This window comes from Cervus canadensis, chromosome 18 (genome assembly GCF_019320065.1).
Source record: "Cervus canadensis isolate Bull #8, Minnesota chromosome 18, ASM1932006v1, whole genome shotgun sequence".
NCBI classification, from domain to species: Eukaryota; Metazoa; Chordata; class Mammalia; order Artiodactyla; family Cervidae; genus Cervus; species Cervus canadensis.
Genome location: NC_057403.1, coordinates 26,339,057 through 26,347,048, shown reverse-complemented (window position 1 = coordinate 26,347,048; position 7,992 = coordinate 26,339,057). Strand labels below are relative to the sequence as shown.

General features: G+C 38.8%; 1 non-coding gene across 1 annotated transcript; it reads left to right on the top strand.

The window, feature by feature from the left end:
- The first annotated feature begins 5,713 nt into the window (after positions 1-5,713).
- Positions 5,714-5,786, top strand: TRNAG-CCC. Its single transcript has one exon. It is a non-coding gene; the product is annotated as a tRNA-Gly (tRNA).
- Positions 5,787-7,992: the final 2,206 nt, after the last annotated feature.

The window sequence follows — 7,992 nt, the reverse complement described above, 5'->3', positions numbered from 1 at the left end:
CCCAGGTGGCACTAGTGATAAAGAACCTGCCTGCCAATGCAAGAGACTTAAAAGACACGGGTTCGAGACTTAAGAGATGTGGGTTTGATCCCTGGGTTAGGAAGATCCCCTGGATGAGGGCATGGTAACCCACTCCAGTGTTCTTGCCTGGAGAATCCCATGGACAGAGGAGCCTGGTGGGCTATAGTCCATAGGGTCACAAAGAGTCGGACATGACCAAAGTGACTTAGCACACATGTATTTAAATATTTAATGGTCAAATATTAAAAGTTTTCCTTCTAAGTGTGGAATAAGACAAAGAGAGATGCCTGTTGTTATTGCTTCTGTTCAATTTTGTCCTGGACACCTTAACTCTGAAGGAAAGCAAATAAATAAATAAATAAATAAAAAGTTATTGACATCATTCTTAATAGATTATATGATTCTGGCTAAAGAATGTTCAGAAGACTCTACAGACTAATTTATTAGAATTCATAACAGAACTTAGCTAGGTAACTGGATATAAAATCAATGTATAAAAATCAATTTTATTGCCACATACCAGTCATAAACCAAACAAAGGTGGAGAAAAGTAACCATCTATATTAGTGTAAATGATCTGGTAATAAATCTAATTGGTAATAAATCTAACAAATTGTATGAAAAGCCTGTATAAGGAAACTTTGTAAAAGACTTTTTAAAAAATCTAGATAATGGTTTGATATACCATGTTATTGGATTTGGATAGCAGTTTCCCTTGAATTTACCTATATGTTCCATCCATTCATAATCTAGATTTTAAAAGCTTTTTTCTGTGGAACTTGCAGGTGGATTCTAAATTTTATACTAAAATGCAAAGAGCCAATTATAACAAAGATACTCTTAGTGAAAAACAAGGTGATAGTTTCCACCCTAGCTGATATCAAGACTTTTTATAAAGCCAGACTTCTCTGGTGGTCCAGTGGCTAAGACTCCATGCTCCCAAAGCAAGGGCCAGGGTTCAATCCTTGGCCAGGGAACAAGATCCCAAATGCTACAACTAAAGATCCCACTGCTGCAACTGAGACTCAGTACAATCAAATAAATAAATAAAAATAAATATTTTTAAAAAGACTTGTAAAGCAATGGAAATTAATTCAGCGATTGGTGAACTAGAGCAGAGATTCTAGAAGTATACCTATGTACATATGGCCCCATGACTTGTGATAGAGGTTTTTACTGCAAAAGAAAAAGATGATCTTTTCAATAAATATACTGAGTTTGCTATCTAATTGGATGAAAATCACATTAGACTTCTACCTCATACTAAGCACAATAATCAACTTTAGGTAGATCACAGACCCAAATTGAAAAATAAAACAAAAAAGTTTTTAAAAGATAATGTAGCATAACTGCAAGGAAGAGAAAAGATTTCTCCTTTTTTAATTTTTAAAAATTGAAGTATAGTTGTTTTGAATTAATTGTATTAATTTGTATTAATAATTAATTAATTAATACAATAATTAATTTGTATTAATTTCGGCTGCACAGCTAAGTGATTCAATTATACATATACATATATATATATACTTTAAAAATATTCTTTTCCATTATGGTTTATCACAAGATATTGAATACTGTTCCCCGTGCCATAGAGTAGGACCTTGTTGTTTATCCATTCTATATATAATAGCTAACATCTACTAAGATTTCTTAATCAAGACTCAAAAAGCACTTACTACAAAAGACGAGATTATTACATTTGGCTAATCAATATTAATAATTTGTATTCATCAAAGGATGTCTTAGAGTGATATGGCTATATATTTATATTTTAAACGGTCTTTACTGCTTAGAGATACTTAATAAATTTTTTTGGATAAAATAATAAGCCTTTTAGAACTTGTGTAAAATAACCCAAGGGGGAAGAAGTGCAGGTAGAAAAGAAATGAGATTGGCTATACACTGACAGACTACTTCCGTGGCTCATTTGGAAAGAATCTGCCTGCCAATGCAGAGGTGTAGGTTCGATCCCTGGATGGGAAAGATCCTTGGGAGAAGGAAATGGCAACTCACTCAAGTATTTTTGTCTGGGAAATCCCATGGACAGAGGAGCCTGGCAGGTTACAGTTCATGGGGTCACAAAAAAGCCAGACATGACTCAGCAACTAAACAACAACAAATACACTGACAATTGTTGAAGCTGGTGATAAGTCTATGGGAATTCATTACACTGTTCTCTCCACTTTTGTGTATGTTTTGAGATTTTTCCATTAAAAAGATACCTTTACCAAATGGTCAGAGTGGGAGAAGATAATTCCAACCTATAATGTGGACTAAGGATTTGAGTAGGGCATATAGAAGTAACTCCTTCAAAAACAAACAGCCAACCTCAAAAGAAAAATGAAAAAAACTCTTAAGCAGATCCTTTACACAGGAGGAAATCCAAATGGCAGCAAAGGTATCAATAGGTTCTGAAGTTCAGTGGGAAATGTGAATTAAAATACCTTCCCCTCAGGACTTTCTGAGCAGTCCAGAGATTAAGACTCCACATTTTCAAAGCAGGGGACACAGGTTTGATCCCTGGTGGAGAAACTAAAATCCCATTTACCATGCGGTGAGGCCACAAAAGGACACCTTCCCCTCTATACCTAGAAATGACAAAAATGGCAGAATCTGACAATACCAGGTGTGGGTGCTAAAAGATAGGGAGCAACCAAAACTCCCAAACACTGCAGAAGGAGTGAATGGCAGTGGTTTAAGCACTTTGGGAACAATTTGGCACTGTTATTCCCAGTGACGCAGAACTTCTGCCTCTCTATCTATATCCTAAAGAGACTGGTTGATGTACACTAGGAAGCCTGTGTAAACCTCTTCATAGCTGCCCTACTTGCAAAGCCCTTCAAGAGAAACAACACAAATGTCCATCAGAGGAAGATGGATACATACTTTGTAGTAGATTCACACCATAGGACACTATGTGATAACGAGAATAAATATCCTAACTGTGTAGAATAAACACAGTAGGTACTAATATTTGTCACAACATGGATTTATCTCACAAACAGAATGTTGAGTGAAAGGAAAAAAACATATATGAAAGAGTATATGCAATATGGTTCCCATTTACATAAAGTTTTAAAATAGTCCAGATTAGACTGTAGTGTTTAAGAAGCACACGTAGGTGTTAAGACTGCTAAGAAAAGCAAAGAAAGGATTCCATCAAGTCTAAATGGTAGTAACCTGTTAGAAAGGAGGAAGTTTTATGAATAAAATAGGACAAAACATTTTCTAGAATGCATCAATGACATCTTTTTTTTTTTTTCTCCTGTGGATGTGTATGCCTGAGTGTTCGCTCAATGATTCATTATCCTGTGCTTGGCTTTTCTTTTGGGGGTTTTGTGGGCTTTTTTTGATAGGTGTTTGATATGTCACAATAAATAAAATTTAAAAGATCTTGATGCTTGCTCATTATGAAACTTTTGAAAAACACAGCAAGATACAAAAAGAAAAATGAAAAAAAAAAAACACTTCACCTACATCTGAGAGACAACCTCATTACAGTATTTTGTTGTATTTCCTTCCTGTCATTTTACTGAATATATTTTTATGTATTTCTGACCATATCATATATGCAAATCTGCATCCTGCCCACCTTTGCAAACAGCTTGTATTTACCTGAAACACGAAGCTATATTCTTTTCGACTGCTCATTCAGGACCCGACCTCACTGTTAAACGTCTGCTCTTTGCCCTGGGAAAAGAGCAAAGAGATGACCCTCAGAATAAATGACACCAAACCTAAGATTTTATTTCTCAATTCACCTATGCTTAAGAAGAACCATAGGCTGAGTCTCCATTTTCCTTTCCCCCTTCCCACAGCATAGAACATGGATGTGGTGGGAGCAACCTTGGACCACTCCCTAGGAATGGGAGAGGCATTGGTCAAAGCAGCTTGCCTCTCTGATGCCATGAAGCCTCCAAACTGATACCATGAAGCCTTGGACTGTTTATGCTTGGTCTATTGGCTCAGTTCAGTTCAGTTCAGTCACTCAGTCATGTCTGACTCTGCGACCCCATGGACCACAGCACACCAGGCTTCCCTGTCCATCACCAACTCCGGAAGTTTACCCAAATTCATGTCCATCGAGTCGGTGATGCCATCTAACCATCTCATCCTCTGTGGTCCCCTTCTCCTCCTGCTCTCAATCTTTCCCAGCATCAGGGTCTTTTCAAGTGAGTCAGCTCTTTGCATCAGGTGGCCAAAGTATTGGAGTTTCAACATCAGTCCTTCCAATGAACTCTCAAAACTGATCTCCTTTAGGATAGACTGGTTGGATCTCCTTGCAGTCCAAGGGACTCTCAAGACTCTTCTCCAACACCACAGTTCAAAAGCATCAATTCTTCTGCACTCAACTTTCTTCACAGTCCAACTCTCACATCCATACATGACCACTGGAGAAACCATAGCTTTGACTAGATGGACCTTTGTTGGGAAAGTAATGTCTCTGCTTTTTAATATGCTGTCTAGGTTGGACATAACTTTTCTTCCAAGGAGTATGCGTCTTTTGATTTCATGTCTGCAGTCACCATCTGCAGTGATTTTGGAGCCCCAGAAAATAAAGTCAGCCACTGTTTCCCCATCTATTTGCCATGAAGTGATGGGACTGGATGCCACGATCTTAGTTTTCTGAATGTTGAATTTTAAGCCAACTTTTTCACTCTCCTCTTTCACTTTCATCAAAAGGCTCTTTAGTTCTTCTTCACTTTCTGCCATAAGGGTGGTGTCATCTGCATATCTGAGGTTATTGATATTTCTATTGGTTAGAGAGAAATAAAGTTCTCCGTTGTTTAAGCTACTGTTATATAGTGTTCTGTTATGAATTCATATCGTACCTAACCTGAAAGTGAAAGTGAGTCCCTCAGTCATGTCAGACTCTTTTCGACCCCCTGGACTATAGCCCTCCAGGCTCCTCTGTCCCTGGAATTCTCCAGGCAAACCTACTGGAATGGGTTGCCATTTCCTCCTCCAGGGGATCTATCGTACCTAACCTAGAACCTATCTAAATGTTCACATGTTAACAATTTTTCGTGTTCCCAAAATCTTAGACATATCAGTCTTAATTGGTTCATAATATTGTATCCTGTGAAACTGTTGAATTTTTCATTCACTCATGCATTCATTCCACATATATTTGTTGAGTGCTTACCGGGCCCCTAGTTGGTGAAATGGTGAACAAAACTGCCTTCCTGGAGCTTACAACCTAGAGAAGGAAGACAGGTGATATACAAGAAAACAAATAAATAAACACAATAACCCTTCTCTACTTTCAGATACAGCAGGTTCCCAAACGCGTTGTAGAGACTAATTGCTCACTAACACTACTTTCCTTTGCCCCTTCAGGACTGGACTACATTTCCCATCCTCCCTTGCAATTGGATATGTGAACCAAAGAGCTAGTGAGCAGACATGTGTCCGACCTCTAGGTGTTATCCCCAAAACCTCCCATGTATGCCCCTCCTCTCTTTCAACATTCACTGCTGGAGAGAATGAGGGGCAGGAGCAGGGGAGCTAAAGGAGCCCAGAGCTGCCAGATGGGAGAAGCCTGAGTCCCCAGGTGACTCTGAGAAGTAGAGCTACCCCACTGACTGCATCATGCTATCCTGTGGGGGGAAAAAAAAGGTTTTATCAAGCCACTGAGACTTGGGGAAGAAAACTTACTTCTTCAAGTAACAACTGTTATTAATTTGGGACTTCCCTGGTGGTCCAGTGGCTAAGACTCTGTGCTCCCAATGCAGGGGGCCCAGGTTTGATTCCTGGTCAGGGAACTATATTCCACATGCCGAAGCTAAGACCTGGTACACTCAAATAAATAAATAAATATATTTTTTAGCTGCTAGTAATTTACCTTTCCTCATACACATGAAGAAAGGGCTCTGGTAGACTGCAAAAATGGCTCCAGTTTTTCACCCCTTCCTGTCTCCTCGCCCTTTGCCATCTGACTTCACAGCAACTTCCATCAAAGGGAGGAATCTATTTCCCCACCCCTTGATCTGAGTAGGCCTTGGGCCACGAGGTGGCCAATAGAATGAGGTGGAAGAAATGACTTGATAGTTGACAACAATTGCTGAAAAACCGAAAATAAAGTGATACATGAATTTATATAGGAAAAAATACCTAGGAGGGCCCTTCTTATTACAGCTATCATGGACACTAGCATGTTAATTAAAGCTCCTGAATCTCACTTAGCTTCATTCAAGTCAGCATTTCCCACATTAATTTTATTAAGGAGCCTTTTATTTTCAAATACCAATTAATATCCCATGGACCTTTGTCAAATGCTAGTAGGTCATAGTCAAATTATTCCCAATTTGGTTTTGTTTGTTTTGCTTTATTAAAAAATGGTGCCATAGAGACTTCCCTGGTGGTCCAGTGGTTAAGAATCCACCTTGCAATGCAGCAAATGCAGGTTCAATTTCTGGTCCGGGAACTAAGATCCCACGTGCCACAGGGGAACTGAGCCCCCTGCACCACAGGGACTTAAGCCCATGCACCCTAGAACCCGTGTTCTGCAACAAGAGAAGCCACTGCAAGGAGGAGTCAAAGATCCAGCACAACCAAAAATAAATATATAAATAAAATTTTTTTAAATGTAAATGATGCCATAAAAATCCCTGAGGTGAAATCCTTTTCCACTTGCCAGATTCTTTTCAGTAGTGTAAATGATGAATTAACAGATATGAGTATTTTCCAGCTTTAGACTTGGGGCCCAAGCCTTCTCTATAAAAATCACTCTCCTTCACATCCCAATCACGGTGAATGTGAACAGGGTCTCCCATTTCCCCCAACTCTCCTCACCAAAGGGAACCACATTTCAAACATCATTGCTGATTTGACAGGCAAAGGGCTGCCTCTCAGTATTTCAAAGGGCAAATTATTTGAATATTACCAGGGATAAACTTGGCTTTTATCTTTTTTGGCCCTTTGTGTTTCTTCTTTGAATTGTCCTTTTATATTAATTGCCCATCTTTCTTTTGGGTACTGGCTTTTCCTGTTAATTTCATGTTAACTTATTAATATGTTTATTACGTTAACCACTTTTCTATTATACCTGTAGCAAATATTTTTCTCTACTAGTTCACTTCAATTTTAGTCATGCCCATTTTAAAACAATTATTTTTGTTTGTTTTCAGTCGGTATGTGGGGTCTTAGTTCCCCAACCAGGGATTGAACCAGGACCCACTGTATTAGGGAGCAAGGAGCCTTTACCATTGGAATGCCAGGAAAGTCCCTAGTCATGCCCTTTTCAAACATATGGGATACTCAACTTTTTATACAGTCAAATCTGTCAGTCTTTTCCTTTATGATTTATTCTCTCTCTCTTTTTTAAACAGGATTTTTTCTCAGCCATACCCAGTGGCAGGCATGCGGGATCTTCAGGGATCGAACTCAGGCCTCCTGCAGTAGGAGCGTAGAGTCTTAACCACAGTCACGAGGGAAGTCCCTGTGATTTGCTCTCTTAAAGTTCAGAAAGTCTTTTCCAACCCAGAGGTTATTAAATATTTATTTCATCTTCAAGATTTTTATTGTGTAATTTTCTTCCCACATTTTACTCTGGTCCGTCTGGAATTTATTTTCATTTATCATGCAAGATGAGGCTCCAAATTGATATCTTCCCCCAAATGGCTGAGACATAAACCCAACTGGTGTGACATTATGCTTCTGTTCACTAATAGTCTTGCTTTCTTTACTCTGTCTTTAGCCAGTCGTTCTGGTACATTACCCAGGATGATTGCTCTTACAGTGACATCACACTTCATATTATATGAGTTCCATGAGTTTGTCTGTCTTGTCTTGTCACCAGTGTATCCACAGCACCTAGAACAGAGCTTGGCATATGGCAGGATCTCCATAAATATCTAGTGAAAGAATAAATAAGTGAATGAATGAGTGAGTGAGCAAATAAATGAATGTATACAATACGCCAGCCCTGATCCAGGCAGTGAGTGTATTTATGTTGGTGATGACATTCTG